Consider the following 22,602-nt stretch of genomic DNA (forward strand, 5'->3'; position numbering starts at 1 on the left):
AAGTAACCTTATAAATTACTCTGCAGCCCTTTGCTCCAAGAATACCTTTTTTTATCTCTAACTACCATCAGGTATTCTTGAAATCAATAGTAATTTGATTGTCTGCAGAGAACTGTTGCCCTCCTGTGTTTTGGGCTACAGAAGAATGGTGCACCTTCGTGATAAACATATTTTAGAGAAGGAGTATATTTTCTTCCTTAATTTATTAGCTACTGGTGCTGCCTTAGCCCATTACCCACATTTTGTTTTCATCAGGACATTAGTATTGATAGCAATACACGTTACTTGGGGAGGGTAGGAAATAAAAACTTTCTCAAAACTTGTCTCCTTAATTAGAAAGATTAGCCTGTATGTTTAGAGTTTCAGTTAATACTGTTCTCTGGTGGATTCTATCTTGTGTACTGTAGACTGGGATGAGTGACTGTACTGTCACTAATATGTTAGAGGAGGAGACTCTACTTCCATCACCCCCCTCCACACACACACACAAAGATCAGCAATTAGATGGCCATTAATCAACAAAGACCGCTCTGGGAGAGCTCCTTAATCCACTTAAATCAGTAACACAGTGGAACAAAAACCTTGAGATTAAATGCACACAAAAAAGGGATGGGAGAATAGCTCTATTTTGCCCACATTGTCCTATCCCCTCAGCTCACACTGCTCAGCTCCATGGGAATTCCCCAGATAGAAAAAGTTCACTTTTCTGAGAAAGGGGGAGCAATGAACTCCACCAGCTTTTTAAAGCATTGCATGAAGAACCCACTTTGGTTTTATCCTAATAGCCCTTGCAGCCTCTGTGGACCATCCATTGCACTCACCAAAGCACACAGAGGTGTGGGTACTGTGGACACCAGTGACCTGAGGCAATGAGTCACCATGTCCAACACATGCCCCTTTCTTAAGAAACATCACCAAGACACATTGGGACTGTTAGGACACCCTGGGAGACATCATTCATGGAGTGAGCCAAGATATAGACCTGAGGATGAGAGACACGAGCATGGATCTGACTGTGGGTAGATAAAATGAGTTCTGTGGCGCATCATGGTTTTTTTTTTTTGTTTGTTTTTGTTTTTAGCATCATGGTATTTTTAATGGATTGCCATGATAGATTATGTATTCACTTGACTCTGGATAGCAAAAAGAATGTGTACTTTTTTGTGGTATTTTCTAGTTTCACTCTTCTTTGAACAGTATGCCTCCTAGATGTCTAAACTTCATGAGTCATTTCAATTCTCTTTGAAATTGTTGGTTGACCATGGACCTAACTTTCAACTTTATGTGCCTTTATGTACTCGTATTAGTTTTATGTTCCCGTAACAAATTACGGGAAACTGAGTAAATTAATACAGTACAAATTTATTGTCCTACAATCTGAAGGTCAGAAGTTCAATTCTGGGGTTTAGGGGTTCTCACTAGGCTAAAATTAAGGCATCAGCAGGACTGTGTTCCTCTCTAGCGTCCTTAGGAGAGTGTTCTTTTCCTGCTTCCATAGGGTGCCTGCATCCCCAGGCTCTTAGCACACCCCCTTCCTCCATCTTCAAAGCCAACAGTGTTAGGTTGTGTCCTTCTCATAGTGTATCGCTCTGACTATGCTTTGCTCATTAACATCTTTCTCTTCTGCCTCTCTGTAATTACACTGGGCCCACTGAGATAATCTAGCTTCTCCCTATTTCTCGGTCCTCAGCTTAATCACATCTGCAAAGTGCCTTTTGCCATATAAGGTAACATAATTACAGATCTGGGAATTAGTATATTGGTACCTCAAAAGGCCATTATTCTGCCTCCCAATAAATACCAATAATGGCTAATAACAATAATGGCTAATCGACAGATCATTTGCTTATTTTACAGTGTTATTTGTGTGTGTGTGTGTGTATATATATATATACATATATATATATGTATATATATGTATATATATATTCATGCATTGGGGGTTGCTGGCAAATAGACTTGAATTTTCCAATTATCATCAAAATATAATAATTTAATTCTATGTCAAGTAGAACACTATTATGAATAAAAAGAATTACATAAAATGTGTTCTTTCATCTTAATCAAGGAGTCTTTGACCTCCTATTGAAAAAAAGTCTAAATTTCAAATGAAATGATCTCAGCAAAAATATTCATCATAATCTGGTCACCTTGCCATGTTTTCAATTTTAAAGCTATTCCAGTTTGTAAAAATAGAATGTAATTGTGAAAATAGTTTACTCTGTATGCATTACGAAGAGTAACCTTGACATGATGTTTAGGTGAATGTATGTGGTTTTCCAAAACATATGATAGAGATTTTTGCTTTGAAACCTATCTTTTTTAAGTGTTTTTGTGATTTAATACCTTTTTGAAGTGATTGGATTAAAGAGGAGGGGAATTCTTTTTATATCAATCCATTTTCTTTTTTGAAAAAAGCATTTATATAGAGCTTTTGTATTGTTTCTGTGCATTTAAGAAAGAGTTTGAACAATACACCTTCTGTATCTTGGTCCCCTGTGATCTTATAAGGTTTTGAATTCTTTTAAATTATCTATTTTTTCAACTTCCTTCTGACAGATTGATGTTCCACACACATTATTAGTTTATGTGATTATTTCTTTTTACAAAGAAAACTGTAATTGTGCTGTTAGAAATTTAATTCTTAGTTTAGCCAGAGTTAGGTCAAGAATTATATATAGGGCCTTCCTGGTGGTGCAGTTGGTTCAGCACCGCACTGTGAAGCTGTCCACAGCCTCTGCAGCACCAGTTCGATCCCCGGCTGGCCAGGGAGCAACCCACATGGTGAGCAGACCTCTCCTGTCTCACCCACTGATCCCTTCAGCAGTGTATTTCGTCAGTCTTCCTGTTCTGTTCCCTGCTCTGTCTCTGTTGAATCCTCTCATCCTCCCACGCATCTGGCCTGTACCCCAGTTCTTGTATAAATAAATAAATCTTTTTAAAAAAAGCAATTATATATAGAAAGAGTTCAGAATGAACAATACCATAAGTTAATGATGCCAATATGTCATTGTTGAAAAATTAGAATTGCAGAGCTAGGAAAGTATAATATGTGGGAAATACACTTAGATGATCATATGATCATATGTTCCTTAGATTAAGAAACATTTCATTTGCTTAAGTGGGCCAGGATAATGTGATGTTTATTTAGAGCACAGATTCTGGAACCAATCTGCCTGATTGAACTCCTTGACTTTGTCACTTGCTAGGTATGTGGCCTTGAGTAGGTTGCTTCATCCCCGGTAGTTTTATTTTCCTCATTTATAAAAATGGAAGAGAAAATGAAATAAATTTATAGAATAAAGCACTCCAAGACATGCCTGATCCATAGTAAATAAAAGTATTTTTGTTACAAGAACGATAATGATGATTAAGCTGTACAGCAGACTGTTAACTAAGTAATCCTTATTAAGAATCTGAGGGGAGAAATTGTTTATTGTGGAAAAAATATGAACAATAAAAAACATATTAATTAAAAAAACTCAGGAAGTATCAACCACTTCAAATCATTAATCAGATTAACATTAGAAGCAATTTACTTTTACAATAACATGTCATAACCAGTAGTGCATTGTGGTTAACTTTTTATTAGTACTTCATTTGACTAAGTCAACTAAAACCAGATTTGTCTCTTTCATAAAAATTAGAAAGCAGATGCTATTTATTTAGAAGGGAATCAGCAGGAATTACTCAAAATATACATTGTCTACCAGAAACACAATGCCACCAATTAATTCCTCCAAGTAAGAAATGGAAAGTCCTTTTAAGACTGTGTCCCTGATGTAGCTCAGAGTGCCTGGGGACAAAGCAGGTATTTCCAGTTAAGCCCAGTCTTTTATTTCTGTTGTTCCACACTAATCATGTTTAATAGTGGTGGAGGAAATAAATCCCACTAAGGCCCTTTATACCTGTATATATCCTCTGCCCCCATGTCCTGTTACCCATGAATACATGTTACCCCCCACCCGGCCATCTGGGCAGGGCAGCTGTGCTCTGTCTAATGAAGTCTGCATGTCTAAGCTCCTGGTCTGGAAAATACAGATATTGTCAGCTATATCCAGGCATCACAGTGAGGCTGGGAGAGCACATGGGCAATCAGTACACTCATTATGTGAAAGCCCAGGAGCAAGTATGAGCAAATGTGTTTTCTTCTATTCCATCTGCTTCCAAAATCCAGCTTGAATCCATCCTTGTTCTGTCTATCTCTACTTCCCCCTTTTTAGGAATCATTTCATTGCTGGCCTCACACCAGCCTTTCTCTCTTGGCCACTTATATGCCTCTTGTCTTCACTAGTTATTTATTTTTTTATTTTTTATTATTAAGTTTTTTTTTGTGTGTGTGCAGTAATATATAGACAATTTTTTTTAATAGAGGCATGTTTTATTTATTTATTTGTTTGTTTGTTTGTTTTGTTTATACATGCACTGGGTACAGTCAGAAGCACGGGAGGGTGAGAGAATTCACCAGAGCCAGAGTGGGGAGCAGAGCAGGCAGAAGGACCGAGTACACTGCTGAGGGGAGCAGCGGGCAGCAGGAGAGGTCTGCGTGCGATGTGGGACCCTCCTCCGGTGGTCGGGGAGCAGCCGGGGATCGAACCAGCGCTGCAGAGGCCGTGGGCAGCTTCGCAACCCAGCGCTCAACCGCTGCGCCACCAGGGAGGCCCGTCTTCACTAGTTATATTCACCTCATAAATTGTTTGGAGATAATTTCTATGAATTCACAAACACTTATTTTAAGACATTTTCTTATTCTTTTCTGTATTCCTATTCTCGGAGCTTCAGTCTCAGAAATGAAACAGTTGCACCATGCCCATCATTATGTATTTCTCCACTTTCTGTGGTACAACCTACAACATATTTTCGAAGCTGTTATTTTTAGGCATTTGATAGTTTGTGACTTAAAGTGTAAGAATATTCTGGAGTTAGCCTGGGCAAAAACTTGCACACCATCTCCAAAGCATTTAAAAACACCAGGCACTGTGCTTAAAATATGAATAGATGAACCACTGCATTAAGAACTATAAGTTTAAAGCATCTTACTCATGAGGTTGGGTAGTTATTTAAGAACTGTGAGTACAAAGCAATAAGACTTGAGATCCGTGATTTATAAGGTAACTCGAGGAACCCAGACCTCCCTAAAATAATTCCCTTAATAAAGTTACTTTTTGAATGGTTCAGGGGCAGACATGGGAGGTGCTTTGTAGAGTTCAATGGAAAACTCAACCAAACTATCAATCTCCTTTTGCCAATTTGTGGCAAGTAGGCCTGGCTTGGTTGGCAATATGATGTATGTGTTTAAAAATAGTATTTTTTCCTATTAGGCTCTCATTTTTACATTTATTGCATACCTAGACTAGAGCATAAATGGGAAATAGCAATTAATACAGGAAGCGATCTACCCAAAACAGATTTAATCCAATTCTATGGTTGCGAAGACCATTGAGCAATAGCCTTCAGGTCTTGCTACTTTTATTTCAAGTTTATTGAGCTCACGCTATGATGAGTTTGGTGCTGCAATGTATTGAAAATACAACCAAAGCCCTTGACCATAGAACTATAGAATGTAAGTGCTAGGTGAGAAGTTAAACGGTCTCTAGGCCAATGGAGCCCAGGCTTTTGGATGACAAACTACTAAGACTATTACTGGGAGACTGCCAAGTGAGACCATTTTAAAAAATCCTTTATTGTTATACACAGAACATCAATCAGATGTTCTTTTCTACAGCCAGGAAAGATTAACTCATGCCATTTGTGACAACATTGATGGAACTAGACGGGATTATCCTAAGTGATAAAAGCAAAGGAGAAAGAAAAATACCAGATGGCTTTACTTATATGAGGAATATAGAAAAACCAAAGTATCAGGCAAACACAAACTTTAAAATCAGTCTTGAAAACCAATTATAGATCTGAGGCATCAAGAGGGGAGGGCTGAGAGGGGAGAAAAAGTGGAGGTGTGTGAGCACAAATATTCAATCCATGATAGCAGTGTGAATATTAATTTTCTTTAACTCTTAAAAATGGATAAACTGAAATGTTCTTATGAATGTAATTTACATGTCATAGTATGAAGCCCTTAGGAACCTAGTACAATGCAAATTTAATGTAAAGGTATAACAGAGAAACCTGAAAATTAATGGCCCAAGATACAGCACTTCCCAGGAATGCACTGCCCACTTAGGATATTGTGATGTTGGAGACTTGAAGGCGAGAGTGTCAAAACTACTGCATTTTGAGTTGTTAATAATCCTTATGGTGATTTAGTGGCTTGAAGGAGCACTTTCAGGAAGAAAAGTCATGGTAATCTGTGTAGGAAACCTCATCATAAAATGCAAATCCATTGCTGCAATAGCACCCTGTACCTTTTTAGAGTTGGGAACTCTAGGGGAGAAATGTAGTCGACTTATATTTGGACCCTTGTCAGATGAGTTTTATTTGATATTTGGGCAAAGATCTGAAACGTCTGAACTATTTATACACACAGACACACACACACACATTTTTTTAACTTGCTCTTACAACAGGCAAACAGTGCCAAGTCAGTATTGCATTTCTGTCTTTTCTTTGTCACAGATGTCAGAACAAATAGTCAGTAGAAAAGGATAAGAAAAAGCCTTTATCTTGAGACTTTAATAAAGCCGGTCTGGGAGCTTCCTAATCCTACACCATTTGATGGAATTTTTCTTGATTCCCTTTGTCTCTTCCAGAAAAAACGCCCCAGATGATTTGAGACCTTCTCACACTGCCCTGTTAGTTCTACAAAGACAGTATTGACCAGGTATAAAGTAACACAGTTATTGCAATGATAGGGAAACAACACAAACATGTTTTTAAAAATTGTGGTATCTATAGAAAGAATAAAGAAGATTTGGCCCTGGCTTTATATAATCAGAACCAGCAAGTTCCCAGTAGAAAAAGTGTGTGTGAGAGATGAAAAGGATACCTTGTGGTCAAGGAAATTTTGGTGGAGGACAAATAAGCTATAGACGCTATAAACCTTGCTGGAAAGATTGTCAGCCTTCCAGCCAGCTGCCCACTCTGAACGCCACAGAGTTGTCCACTGTGTAGGTTTCCAGTTCAGAGAAGTGAAGTGATTGAAATTCAACGCGAACACATCTGAATATTGTTTTTTTTTAACATACCTTTAAAACCAGCCATTTCATTGAAAAAGTTTGAAAAAAAAAACCACCTTTTTCAGGATCTAAGCACAGTCTTAATGGTCTGCATCAATCTCAGTGGCTTAAGGGTGAAGTCTTTTCCTTGTCAATGTGAGCACTCAGAGAAATGGCTGATTTTGAGAGAAGCAGTTTCCATATTGACTCCTCCCCCATCTTATCCTTAGTTCAGACATTGATGCTGTTATTGAAACAATATGAATAAGCATTCGTCTCAAACATGTAATTTTTTCCACCTGTTGTTTCCTTGGTTTTCTATTATTAAACAGACCTCAAAAGAATAGCACTAGTACACACAAGAGGGGAAAAATCATACAGTCTTTAGGTTCATTTCATCTTAACCTTGAATATATTTAAACAAAGAGAAAAAATAACCAGTGTCAAAGTAATGTCACTGCTTTGGCCACCTATAAAAAAAAAAAAAGATCAGTTTTATCACCATTTAGTCACATATTACAGGGAAACCCTTACTAGTAAGTGACCTTTAAATTTCCTAGGTGAAAGCAAACCATTTTGAGAGAGTATTCTCTAATGAAATAACATAGTTTCCAACAAACAAGGCATGCATTCATCTAGGCCATCTTTACTAACTAGTTACTGAGGGCATGCCACATGCTACATGCTCTGCTTTTTGTGGGGACACTTAAATGAGTAAAACAGGAGTCTTTCTATTGTGGGGTTCCCATTTCTTTAAAAAATCAGTTTTATCTGAAGTTTGCTAAGAAAAATGACCAAAATTAACACAACCCACCAAAATGCAATCCCCAAAGTATATAAAGTCAAATCTTTAATACAGTATGTTGCTACCAATTCTAAATTCCATGCCAGGAAACTCAAAGACTTTTTATGAAATCAAAGAGAAATGCAGAATGTTTTATGATGCGTGTGCAAATTACAGAAGCTGATCGATGGTCTGTTAGGAGGAAGGTGACCTTCTCAGAGAAGCTGTGTCTTCATGTACACGTCTCTGGTGCCGCGGCTTATTAAGACTTTTTTGGCTTATTGGTGAAGTGGTCTTAGGAAGGGGTCGAGTCCCATCATTTTCTGCATCTCCTTTTGACTTGCCAAGTTGAAAATGGGCACCCGTGTGCAACTGAGGAAGGCGACTCACTAGCACCCAAAGGTATTGGTGACCTGCATGGATTTTTGGGAGGGAGGGGGGTGCGCAGCTTTAGGATTTTTCAAGATGATGCCTGACTGATTCATTTCTGAACCCTCGTGTTGACATTTGTGTAAAAATATGGGAGTATAGGGCAGGGAGTTCAGAGCAATCAGCTTTCCATGGAAAATTTTTTTCCTTTTCAATTTCATGGCTATTTTTGAAAAGGATGTTAAAAATTTTAGTTTGTTTAAAGATGAATGTGCTTTCCTTTCATGGCAGCACACAATTATTTTCAGTGAAGACTAGAAGAAACCACCCTTTTTGTTGTCTAGCCAATAAGTTACTAAAATGAGCAGAGCAGGTCTGGGTTGCAATGACACAAAGCAGGACTTTGGGGAATTTCGTTTCTTCTTTCATTTGAACTATCAGAGTTCAGGATGTTTTGTGGAAGAGAAGAAGCACACACAGGGGAAGTGTCTGCTTGCAGCGTTCTCAATTAATCCCTGCAGCCCCATGTGCTCAAATGCATTCTTGCCAAAATCCAATGCTAATTCGATGTGTATGGAAATTATTTATTCTGAGTCATGAGTTACTTTTCTTAGCTGTAGTTGTTATTGGTACTGTAATGACTTGGCAGCTTTTCATCATTTTTTCTTATGTCTGGCTCATGTTAGTGTGTGTTAACTTCATCTCACAAAAACCTAAACAAACTTAAATTTCGTAGGACCTACTTGGCACCTGGCAGTGTTTTAACCCAACTCTCTGATTTCTCTGTTGAGGCCCACAATCAGGTGGGTCTGACTTGCGTTGACATGATGTTCAGGTCCTGCTGTGCTCCAGCTGAGTCACCTTAGGGGAAATCACTTCACTCTCTAGCTCTGGATGAAGGATTGCATTAGAAAATCTCCAAACTCCATCAGTGGAATTTAGGGATTTTGGACTTGATGAGTACATTCTAAATGTTCTTTTTTTTTTTAAAAAAAAAGAAGATTTAGTTGTGCATGCAAAAATTGGGGTGTAGGCCAGAGGTTTGGGGAGGAAATGAGAGTGTTTACCAGAGACAGAGTGGGGAGCAGAACAGGCAGATCTACTCAAATACACTGCTGAGGGGAGCAGCGGGCGAGACAGGAGAGGTCTGCTGCACCATATATGTCAGCTCCTTGGCCAGGGATCGAGCTCAGGCCACAGTGGCTGGTAATAGCGTCATAGCTCTGATTCTTAATCTCTGCGCCACCAGGGAGGCCCCATTTTAAATGTTTTTTTGGATGAATCTGGGACTCCCTGAGACTTGTTCACATTTGGGGGTGGCATTGGAAACACTGAGAGATCCTGTGAAAAGATGGACATTGCCTCTGCCCAGTACCCAAGACAGGAGGGTGGGCAGTCTGAGGGAGGCAAGACATTGCCCCCACTGCGGGCAAGAAAGCAGGACATTTATCAGGAGAAATGGATGCTCAGCAGCACCTCTATGGCAGGGTCCTCAGTTCATCACCTTCTAGAGTGGCCCTGCCTGTCCACTCCATTTCACAGGCCTTCTTTTTCCACTTTCTTCCCAAGTGTTCTCCATCCCATAAGCCTATCTGAATCTTTCCAACACACTTACAAAGATTTAAAATGATCTTATTCATGTTTACTTATTTATTACTGCCCTCTCCCCTCCAAGAATTAAACTCCATAAGAAGAGGGACTTTGTCTTCTCCTATATCATAGAAGAGTAGACTCCTAACAATTAACATCAAGCTCATTGTTGTGTTGGGAACTGGCAAAAAAAAGTAAGAATGGAGTGTATATTCAATAGGAATTTATTAAATGCCTACCCAGTACCAAGCCTTCAGCAGCTTTCTGAAGGCCCTTGGGTTCTGGAGACTGGATTTCTGTGCTGGGAAGAAGTGGTTACAGCTGTCTTCAGAAGTAATAGATCATTTGAATCAGTCATTTCCTCAACTGATAATTTACGGAGGCTTAGATTGCAGGAGAAAAATTTCTCGATAGTTCCATGAATATTTGAGTAAAATATTTAACTCTCCAGGGATACCCAGTTATACTGACATGCATACCATTATGAGTTAGGATTTTAGGTAGCTTAATAAATAGTACTTCTTTTTAACCCTCTCCTGAATTTTTAGCCAATTCTGAGCTATTGGTGACACGCAATTAAGATCAAAGTGGCTTTAAATTCGCATCCCAATGGGCTTGCTATCTCTCTCTCAATTGAATTTACCCTCCTAAACTCATGGACACCCCTTCTACCTCCCACCCTATTGCAGTAAAACCCATCCCACAGAGAGAACCTGGAGGCAGAGGGTGTTGGAATCCAGGAGCTAGGCTGGTTCCAAAAGCCAGAAATGTTCAGTTCCTCTCTCCAAAACTCATCCATCAAACAAGTCACTAAAAGGAGGTGGGAGAAATATCAGAGCAGGAGTGTTCTCTGGCTGAAGTTCCATCCTTTGGAATCCCAAGGCAAGGAAAAGTAGACTCCTCCTAACAATTAACATTAAGCTCATTGTTGTGTTGGGAAGTGGCAGAAAAATAAGAATGGAGTGTATATTCAATAGGAATTTATTAAATGCCTACCAAGGACCAAGCCCTTTTCTAGATTCTTTGACATAGGAGAGAACACAAAGTCCCTCTTCTTATGGAGTTTAATTCTTGGAGGGGAGAGGACAGTAATAAATAAGTAAACATGAATAAGATCGTTTTAAATCTTCATAAGTGCACTGGAGAGATTCAAATAGGCTTTTTGGATGGAGAACACTTGGGGAGAGAGTGAAGAAAGAAGGCCTGTGGACAGGCAGGGCCACTCTAGAAGATGATGAACTGAGGACCCAGCCATTCGGAAGCATGGGGGCCAGGGTTACAGGCAGCTGGTTCTGAGCCGCTGAGCCCCTGTGTGCTAGTGGCTCAAGGTGTTGAAAGCAGCCAGTGTACATGGAACCCAGCGAGTGTGGCTGAAGGATTAGGATGCCAGGTCAGAGAGGAAGGTGGGGTGTCCCATCATCCAGGAGTTTGAGGCTTCTTCTGAGGTCATGGGAAGCGAGGTGCACTCAGATCACCCAGGGAACTTGCTAAAGTGCAAGCGCTGGTCCAGGAGGCCACGGACCCACCTTTGAATGTCAAGGTTTTCATTTATAGTTTCATTTACTGTGACTTCCCTGTAGAGTGGGCAGCAACAGGGAGACCAGCTGGAAGTCATCCAAATGTATGTGATGGCATGGACATGGAGGATCATGGAACTGAGGCCCGCTGGACCAGAATATAAGTTCCAGAAGGTTCCATTCAGGGATACAGTACCACACCATGCCTGCCCCACTATGAAATAACCCAATATTCTACTTCACTAGGTAGTTAGCAGAATTTACTCAGATAAATTTACCTGGGAAGATTGTATAACTACCGACTTGAGTCTCAGGTAAGAGTGAGATGAATTACCAGACTCTCTGGGAGGAGGAGCCCAAACGCAGACTTTTAAAGTAGGCTCACCAGGTGATGCTAATGTGTAGTTAAGACCAAGCCCCTCAGAGCTAACTGCTTTCCCCCGGTTTCCCTGGGAGGTAGCTGGGACTCTGTCCCCAACTGCACGAGGAGGGGCCAACATGCTACAATGGAGATTTCAACTTAGTTTTTCTGACCCTAAATTTCATGCCTTTTACATACAATGCTGCTGCTTTCCTTCCCTGTCTTTGATAGAACTCCCTGCCCAGAGATGGATAGGGGAACGTTGTGCCTGCAAACCAGAAACCATATTAAACAAAGGGCAACTAAAACAGGCGTTTACAATGGTATGGGGAGACCTAGAGGAACAGAAAGAGGGGGCAGAAGGAACAGAAAGGAACAGTTGTTTGAAAAGGATTGTCACTGAGGGCCTCCCCTGTGGCTCAGCGGTTGAGCGCTGGGTTGCGAAGCTGCCCGCAGCCTCTGCAGTGCCAGTTTGATCCCCGGCTGCTCCCCGGCCACCGGTAGAGGGTACCACAAGGCGCGCAGACCTCTCCTGCCGCCCACTGCTCCCCTCAGCAGTGTACTTCGGTCCTTCTGCCTGCTCTGCTCCCCGCTCTGGCTCTGGTGAATTCTCTCAACCTCCCGCGCTTCTGACTGTACCCAGAGCTTGTATAAATAAATAAATCAATCTTAAAAAAAAAAAAAAGAAAAAGAAAAGGATTGTCACTGGGAGAATGGGGCGTTTGAAGGCCATATTTGCTTGAAAGCTCTTCTGTGCATGAAGGAACATGAGCCATTACTCTCAACACTGAAACTTCAGCTATTCTTGGGTCCTAGTGGTTTCCAGCATTTTGCACCTGACCTCCTTCTTTTCTGGGCCATCTGCCTGCAAAGCACTTCCCCTGCTGAGTCCTCGGAAGGGACACTCAGCTCCCCGCTTCTCCTGTCCTGTCTCTGTGGCAGTGTGTGCCCCTACCACGCTGTCCATGCAGGTATGTGCTGGTGAGACGTGCCTTTGTCCTTGACCATGCCTGTCTTCTGAAAATTGACAGACTTTCTTCCACAACCATGAAAATTTGGAAAGGAATTAAAAACAACTTTACAATTATAATGACTTCTAGATATTTTAATGTTTAAAAATAAAGACTATTAAGGTTTAATGGAAAACAAAATGTTCTCATAACTTGTGAGGAAAATGTTTTTGAGAAGCAGAAAAAAATCACTGCTTATTAAATGATACATTAAAAATGATGCTAGAAAATTTCTTGTAGCATCAGTAATTAATTCATATCCATTAAGCAAATTCCCAGGCCTGCATCTATTTACATAATTTCCTTCTTTTATGATTAATTTAACATGTAAGGAGATAAATTATTGTAATATTTTATTTTCTGCCAGAATTTCTTCCCATTAGTTTCCATCTGTGAGAGTAAGTTTTGTTCTTTCAAATCAGGGAGACAGAAAACCCCAATAAATTGATAGATTTGGGGGGGTATTATTTTATGTTCTGTTTTTATTGAGTTGCTGTTTAAACATTTTAACAGACTTCCCTTCTTCTCCCTACCTGTGCTTTATAACTTGCAGGAGGATACCTGGTTTTTTTCTCATATATCTGAATAGAGGACGAATGGTTGCTAGCTTTCCCTGTGAGGAGGTGGGAGAGCTTTGCCATATTTCTCTGTGCACCTGAGAAGTTTTTCTAGATTAATTTATTTGGTCCACCTAGACAAATAACAGTCTATAAAGAATTAGAATATAACAATTCAAATTCCCTTTGTCATAGCATTAAGTTCATCACAAGTCGATGTAAACGCTAAGCAGCATCAGCATCGTAGATCATTCCTTGGTGCCTTCACAGTCATCCTTCGGATGTTCAAAATCTGTCATTAGGGTATAGAAAAATCAGTAAAATAGTGAAGATTTGTTTTAATTGCTTTCCAGGAAAAATCAAGATCAGCCTCAGTTACCTTGTTGTGTAGGCGAGAAGGGCTTCCCACCGATCCTTTCCCAGCAATGGTTGAGGAAAAGCCATTCACTGGCTGGTTCTGTTAGGGGGAAATGATGTCCTGAGCTAATCCCATACAGGCTTTGTGGACCCCACCCCCACTCCAGACTAAAGCCATCAAGACATTGGGAAAGACAAATCCCATCACCACCAAAGGGAGGTGGCTGGGACCTGAGGGTGGAGTTGGGCAGCCAGGTTGGATATAAAAACCAAACATGTGGGCCTTGAACTGGCTCGCTATCGCTCGCCTCCTGGCTTCACGGCTCCTGGCTGGCGGCCAGCTCTCAGAGTGCCATTTTGGGATTCCTGATCGGCGGATCGGGTAGGACTCATTTAAAACTTTGTCTCCCATTTTCCTCCCTGAGCTGTCCATTTCCTCATTTCCCCTTCCCTTGTAAGTAAACCTTTATTAACCTTTCGCGTGTGCCTGCAGTAGAGCATTGACAAGTCCTTTTAAGCGCGCGGGTGAGGACCCACAGTCAGGCACCCCGTTTTGTATCGGGTTGCTCTACAACAGTTCCTCCTGCGTGTAATTGTCGTATATCCACCATGGTTTTATTTCTAATATGTAGTCATTTAGGAGGCAGAGCATCAAAAACTGGCTTTACAAACAAGGGTCAAATGAAGACAACTTTAAAACCAACCCTTGAAAGCTGACACTGGTTTGAAGCATCCAGGGAGGGAAAGAATACAGGAGAGGGGGCAGGGGGGCGGGGAGAGCGCAGTGGACTGTGGTCGAGGGCCATGGGTGCTTTGGTGACAGGAGAATTCTGGTGACCACATCTGAGGGGAGAAATCCTAGAATGTAAAAGATTTAAACCCAGTGTAAAATAATGGTACTTCTTTAAAAATAAAAATGAAAACTAAACAAAAACTGTGGTTTTAGTTTCTTTTGTAAAAATGAGAAGTGAAAAGAGGTCCTGATCCCTGAGAGTTGCAGAGATGCTGGGTGTGTTTTCAGAAAGGAGTGCAGTCTTTTAACGAGCTACAGGTATCTTTCCTCCAAAGGTGTGAGTAGCCCGAGGGAGGTTATGGAGAATTTTTTGCCATCTGCACATCCCTTCATCTGTGCTTATCCTGACAAAGTGAGAATATTATTTCAACCATGTACTTTATTTTGCTGAGTATTCGATATGTTTAAAAAGTGTAAGACCATTTCCTCGGTAGGCATATGCTTGCACTTAGCCTTAATTTATACCCTGGGAGACACCAAATACAACATGGCCCTATTCTGTGTATTTTAAGAGGTTTCTTATAACAGGGCTGGTCTGTGGCAGTCCTGGAGTAGCACTTAGAGGGTTTACAAACCACTCTGCTCGGTGATGACATACTCAGTGTGGTTCTGAAAGCTAAATAAAACACAGGAAAGAGATATTAAATAAAATGAAGAACACACCTATGTAATTATTGCCAGAAATGAAAATTTGAAACCCTACATTTGAATGTGGTCTAGGCACCTGAAGTTTCCTGTAGATAAACAAACATCACTTCCCAGATTAAAATTTCAGGGAGGCAACATCAATATCAAGTGTCCTATTTAAATAAAATATTTTGAAAACATTTTGACTGATTGTCGGAGAAACAGGGAGAAGATGCTGAGTAAGACAGGTGCTTGCAAAGGAAACATCCCCCTCTGAGTGGCCCCATACCCTGATATGAGACTGCAGAGCAACCTACAGTGCTTCTACTGGGATACTTGGCCAAATCAGAAGATACTCACCATCACTGTGAATTGTTTTGTGAGTTAAAATAGCATCTTTTTCAGCTCTAAAAATAACTTTTTCTTTTAGAGGGACTTATTTTTTAATGACAGTGATCCAGACAACTCTACTGCAATTGTGGTTAAGAGACACACCCTTCTCCCACGTATCCTCTAACTCAAGTGTGGATTTTTCTATAGCTACTTCCATAAAAGTAAGCTAATGACTTTCAAGCCTCTTCTCTCCTAAACACTCTCTTGTACTAGATCTATTATACTAGATGCTCTTACTTGGATCATCTCATTTGACCTCCAAGATAGTTTTAGTAGGCATTTTGCATGTAAGAAAACAGGCTTTAAGAAGTGAGACCAGGGCTTCTCTGGTGGCGCAGTGGTTGAGTGCTGGGCTGCGAAGCTGCCCACAGCCTCTGCAGCGCAGGTTCATCCCTGGCCGCTGGCGAGCATCCCACATGGTGCACAGACCTCTCCTGCCACCCGCTACTCCCCTCAGCAGTGTATTTCGTCAGTCTGCCTGTCTGTTCCCCACTCTGGCTCTGGTGAATTCTCTCACCCTCCCACGCTTCTGACTGTCCCCAGTGCTTGTATAAATAATAAATAAATCTAAAAAAAAAAAAGTGAGACCATTTGCAAAAGACCACATGGCAAATTGGTGGCAGTTCCACCATTCTGACTAGCTTTGTCTGCCTAAATCCCTACAATCTCCCTGAAATACCTAAAGAGTAGAATGCAATCTGATGAGGGCCTAGCAGGTTCAATATATTTGTAATTTGACTGGGTTTTGCATTTTACCTGCAACTAACTACACTGACAGGAGGATGCAGGCATTATTCCATTGTGTTCCATTATTCCTTCCCTTTACAGTATGTAATATGATGTATTGTATGTATATATATATATACATACAATATATCTATATGTATATATATCTATATATCTATATATATATAGTGTATCATCAGTGAATACTTGCTGACTTAATACATTTTCATATATCTTGAGACCCACAAAAGTTGCATAACTTATTGGGTTCAGAGTAATTTTGGTTAGAAAAGGTGCAAAGATGGATCATTCCTATCTTTCCTTCAACCTAGTACAACACTATTTGCAGGACTAGTTCATAGTATCCATCTCTTTTTGGAAGCTTTCTCTGACCACTTTGTCATTGAAGCAGAAATGCTTCTTTCTTTTATGTCTTAGCACTTTGTATATATGTTGTTTTTTTTTTTTCAAGTAAGAATGATAATGATGCTTTTATTTGTTATGCTTTGTGCCAGGTATTAAACTAAATACTCTGCAAATTTTATCTCTTTTTAATCCTTAAAAAACACAGGGAGACAGCAAATATTAGGAAGCATTATCCTGTATTAAAGGTGGGGACAGTGAATTTCAGAGGGATTAAGTAATTTACCCCTTTCACAGTTAGTGAATTTCAGTGATACTGTGGATTCCTAGATCTAATGGATTCATAAAGTCTGTGCTTTCATTTAATTCTTTTTTCAAATTGAGGCAAAATTGATATACAGTACAAATGAACTTAGAGTTAGAGTTTGATGAGTTTTGATAATGCATACATCTGTGTAGCTGTAGACCCAATCAAGATGGGTCAAAAGTTCCTTTTGCCTGAAGAGTTCCTCTCCTATTACTGCCAGCCATTCAGGATTAGAGCTACTGGTTCATGAACTTCAAAGAAATTGAACTATAGAACACGTATGTATTATTATTATCTGCAACTGCTTCTTTCAGTCAATATAATGTTTTTGAGATTAATCTGTATTTTCATATGTATTGATGTCTATCATATCCATGGTTCATCCATTTCTCTTGCTGAGTAGTATTCCATTTTATAAATGCACCAGCTTATCCAGCCTCCTGTTGCTGGGCATTCATGTCCTATAAAGAACATTTTTTACACAAATCTTTTATAGGACACCTGTTATCATTTCTGCTGGTTAAATACCTAAGTGTAGACTCTATGGGTAGGTTGGTGAGTCCCATTGTTTGCTGGGCCACTGTTCATTATCAATAAGTCCATTTGATGTGGAAAGTCCACTTGAACCTCACTAAAAGTGCAAGTGTCCCTCTCTGAGCTTCTGTCTTTCCAGTTGATGTTTTAGTTATTGATTGCTCTATAATGACATGACAACACACTTAGCAGCTGAAAGAACACATTTATTATTAGATCTACTCCTGTGGATCAGGAGGTTTAACTGGGTCTTCTGCTTTACTAGACTGCATTTGAGGTGTCGACTGAGGCTATGGTCTCATCTCAAATCCTGTCTAGGGTGGGGTTCACTTTCAAGCTCACATGGCTGTTGGAAGGACTCAGGTCCATGTGGACTGGACACTGAGGGCCTCAAATTCTAGCTAATTGTTGGCCCTAGGCCACCCATCATTCCTAACTCTGTGGGTTCCCTGATCATCAAAACTGGGGAGGGAGCCTCTCCCAGTATGATAGGTGGTAGAATTTCATATGACATAATCATGGAAGTGACAGCCTCTCACCTTTGAAAATTCTATGAAATAGGAGGAGGTTGTAGATCCTGCCCACATTCAAGAAGAGAGAAATACACATGGACATGAATACCAAGAGGTGGGGATAATTGGTAGGCCAACTTAGTATCTCTCTCCACAGATGGTCAATTAAAATTCTTTTTAAAAAGTGGAAAATACAGATATTATGAGGAAAGTAGTTGTTTTGTCCCAAAGGGGGTATTGCAATTTTACTGTTCTAATGAATAGTTTCAGAGGCTCCAACTTTACCCCAACAGAGAGACACTGTTCTGGGTAAATTATCTACAGTTAATGTCCACTGGTACAGAAGATTGATAGGAAAGCATGAAGTGATTTCTGGATAAATACTTCTCAGTGGGTTCATTCAGTGTAGATGAATTGAGTCTTTTCTGTGATCTGCTACTGGACAGAGCTTCTGTTCTGAAATTTGCCATGGATGAAAGAAGTAGAAAGACTGGCAGAGTGACCCCTTTAGCCCAAGTGTGGGAAGTCAAATTTTTTGGCAATGAGTTTGCTTATCTGGAATAGAATGATTGACCCAGACCAAACACAGGAAGAAAAAAAAACAAACCCTAAGGGTCATATGAAACTAAATTGTCCACACTTGGAGGGAGAATATTTTTAATTGAAAAAGTCAGTCACATGTATAAAAGGTACAGACAAAATGTTTTACCTGTTAGCAGATACCTGGAAGATGTTCACATTTTAACCTTCAGCTTTGTTAAGTTTGAAGAGTCAACAAGACACCCTAACTGTGGGGTATTTATCCTGCCTGACCTTGGTAACTAAGGATTTGTAGTGCTGTAAATATTTTCCCAAATCTAAACCACACACAAAGGTTTATTTCCACACTTTGGGAAACATTATAATCTTGTAATAGTTAAGGAAGTTTTGCAAAACTAAAGGCTAAATACCTGAACTTTAAAAATGTTTGTTTCAAAATTCATATCCTTTATAAGCCTCATAAATCCCCTTCTTTGAGTATAGAAATGAATCATTTCAAAGAAATGGAAAATGGTATATTTACCTCTTCTAGTTAAAAAAGAGAGACAACATTAATGAACACTGGGAAATTTCTTTTGCCATGTTTCAGATTTATTCTAGGAAATTTACATCAAGAGTCAAGAAAAAAAGTCTCTTAATGGATGCAGAGTGAAAAAGCAATTTTATTTTAGTTACAAAATAATAATGATGACATATCGTGCTTATAAGTGTCAGTTGCTGTTAAATCCAAGAATATATGTATACACACTCACACACATACATAATATTAATTAATCCTCATAACCATTTGTTAAGAAATAACATTCCCAAATGAAAATACATACATGTCAGCTCTACATATTTACCTTTGAGCCAGGTCTTCACCTGCAGTTTCCTTTGTTAATGAGTTAAATAAACATGGATTCATGCTCACTTTGTATTTATAGGAAGATAGTGCTTTAACTTTTTGAAAATTATGCTTTGATAAATCCTGCTAGGTACTAAAATTATTCCCATTGTATGGTTTAGGCAAGAGAGGGGTAGCTTGCCCAGGGCTGCACAGAGTCCATAGGGGGGCCAGCACTTGAATGCCTACAGCCGGCCCAAGTGACCACTGCCAGCTGCCATGCCACCCCCAGTCTCGAGGGGATTTGTTTGCTCTGCACACATAGACCATCACCAGCCTACTGACACCAAAGAAGCAGAGTCAACAGGAGTCCAAGACAAACCCATGCATTCCAGGGTAAGGAAAGTAAATAAATAAACCACTTTGGCCCCAAGCTTCTGGGTTAGAGCACTGTTCTAAGCCCACACTTCAGTATTTTAAAGAAAATAAACAGCTGACAATAACGACCTAATTATGACTCTGAAAGGCAACATGAAATGCTTCCCAAATGGATTAAAAACCACCCCTCCAAGAGGCTGGAATGGTTGCAGCTCTCTGAAGAATGCTTGAATGCACTTTGAAATGTAGCCTCCAGGTTGACATTCGGGATGCGGACAGGGCCAGAGGCAAGGCCTGGAGAAGAGATGAAGGGTACCTGGACTTGCAGGCACAGGGACTCGGCACTGGCCCAGCATGGTACCTCTTGTCTGCTCCAAAAAGACCACAGAGCCGCACTCAGGAGCAGCAAGGAGTCCTGTGAACCCGTCAGTGGTGACTGCCATGGCATTGAGCATTCCTGGGCTGGAGGGACAGCAGTGCCTCAGGGCGCTCAGGGTAGAAGCCTAAAGTATTTCAAGATGACCTTGCAGAACTTAGCCTTGTGACACAGGGGTCAGTCCTCTGGGATATTCTAAGCATCAGGGTTGTCATGATAGTTAGTGACACTTGTCTCTAAAATGTAGCCTTGGGAAGATGGCCTCCCTGGTGGCACAAGGGGTTAAGAGACAACTTATGAAGCAATCTGCAGCCGCTGCAGCATGAGTTCGATCCCCCAGCCAGCCAGGGAGCAACCCACATAGCGCAGCAGACCTCTCCTGTCTCACGTGCTGCTCCCCTCAGCAGTGTGTTTCAGTCTTCCTGTTCTGTTCCCCACTCTGTCTCTGGTGAATCCTCTCACCCCCCTCACCTCTGGCCTGTACCCCAGTTCTTGTATTCTTAAATAAATAAATCTTTAAAAAAAAATTAAACATTTTTAAAAAATCTTTAGAATAAAAAATAAAAAAGAAATATAGCCTGGGGTCAGTCTAGCCATGCAAATCACACTTGTTTACTTAAAAAACCTATAAACAAATAATTACCATGCAAATAAATATGTGAATATATACATATTTATAATTTTAATACATTTCTACATACAACTTTATATTTACACTTTGGGTGTGTGTGTGTGTGTGTGTGTGTGTATGTATATATATATATATATATATATATATGTGCCTATGTGAATAATTATAGTTTTTACTAACAGTAAAATATAATGTTCTCATTATATAAACCGTTTAGATATCACTGCAATTTATCAGAGGAAATTAAGGAAAAATGGGAAATAAAGCCCTAAAATCTAGTTACTTAAAATGTTTTATCTACTAAAAATTGAACATCAGCACTTTAAATATCCTTTCATCCAAATCTCTATGCATGTATGACTACAGGATGCCCTTGTAATTGTCTGAGAATCTGACCACACTAAACCGGCCATTGGTCAATTTTTCCACTCAGCAAGGTAATGTGCTCTTTCTGGGTACATCAATGCTGACCTACATCATCGTTTTAGTCAGTGGAAATAAGAAGATTGAGCTATGGGTAGGCTTTCTTAGGGCTAGTGGAGAGCCAGGAATAGAATTATCTGAACATCTGGGTTTGTACAGACTTTCCTGAGTCTTTGAAATCTTCATACATGGAGATGAAAAAATATGTGTGGAGTGTGGGCAAAGCCAGGAGGGTCCCCCTGGCTTCCTGGCTGTTGCTTAAGGCTTCCTGGCAGCAAATGAAGAGACAAGAGAGCCTGATGTCACAGAGCTATCCCTATGCCTTTGGCCCTGGAGCTGGCCCTAAGAAGACTTGGTCATCAGCCATGTCTTGCATGGAACTGGGGGAGGTTTTGATTGATGACTTTTCACTCTTGTTCATTCACCTGGCAAGGTATCCTGGGTCTTGATACTGATTTAATTAGCACCAAGAAGAATCAAGCAAACCAGCAACTAGATTCTTTTATCTCTTTCCAGAAAGGACATTTTGAACTGTACTCATGTTATGAAGCTGTGATAAATGCCAGTGTTGTAATTAAGAAAGGACCTAAAGTGAAGCAGAGTCAGAACCATTATGTTCAAAATCTTTTGAAACAAATATGGACAAAGATCACTGAATTTTTTCCTTTGGGAAAAAGTGACAGTCCTCGTGAATAGATAAATTATACTGAATCTACTAAAAACATATGTTGTGTTTGGTTAAATGCTAATCTCTTATTTACCCTCTTGCTGCCAAGGCCCGTGGTGCGTGTCCTGGATCTGAATGCATGTTTAAACTATTATAAAGCAGAGCCTCGTCTTGTGTATGTCTTACTGAGGTCCCCATTCTCAACTATCGAAGTAGTGATTGCCCTGTATTACTATATAAACCAAGACAACTTTTTTCTTTATCCATTTGTATAGGGAAATATCATAATCTTCAGAGAATTTGAAGCATAAGAAGTTGCTTCCAGGGCATGTTAGGTAGGAACTGCCTAGTGAACTCTGCTCTCTTCACGGAGAACCAGCTTCTTTCTCAACCCCCTGTTTATCTCTCAATTCCTATTTTTCTTTCTCATTATGGCACTTTTCCCCAGAAGGCTGGGTTGATCCCTCAATGCTTCAATTGGTTTTTCTTCCCCTGTACATTACCATTCTCCCTCTTCCTATCCTTCCCATACCTGATCACAATTGCCTGTAACCTGTCTCCAGTCCTCACCAGGCAGATGGTCTGTGGGGATCAGAAGCACATCACCCAGGACAAGACCTGCCACATGATTTTACTGCACATCTGTTGAAAGAACAAGGACATCTATCTTCTCAACAGCGTGTGTCCTTGTGCAGGCAACTGCTGTGCCCCAATAACACTTCCCGCTGCCCTAGCCACCTCCGCACCCTGTGCATACCCAAAACCTTGGATATATTTGAGATGTCCACTCTACTAGATGCACAAGGAAAATGTGTAGCAAGTTTCTTTCTTTATTCCTTAACAGATATC

General features: G+C 40.2%; 1 protein-coding gene across 2 annotated transcripts in view; it reads left to right on the forward strand.

Moving 5' to 3' along the window:
• The window catches only part of UST (uronyl 2-sulfotransferase), a 261,891-nt gene that overhangs the window by 59,195 nt on the left and 180,094 nt on the right, over window positions 1–22,602 (forward strand). The window lies entirely within an intron of this gene.

The sequence above is a fragment of the Talpa occidentalis genome, unplaced genomic scaffold, assembly GCF_014898055.3.
Source record: "Talpa occidentalis isolate TD23 unplaced genomic scaffold, MPIMG_talOcc4v2.1 talOcc4.2, whole genome shotgun sequence".
NCBI classification, from domain to species: domain Eukaryota; kingdom Metazoa; phylum Chordata; class Mammalia; order Eulipotyphla; family Talpidae; genus Talpa; species Talpa occidentalis.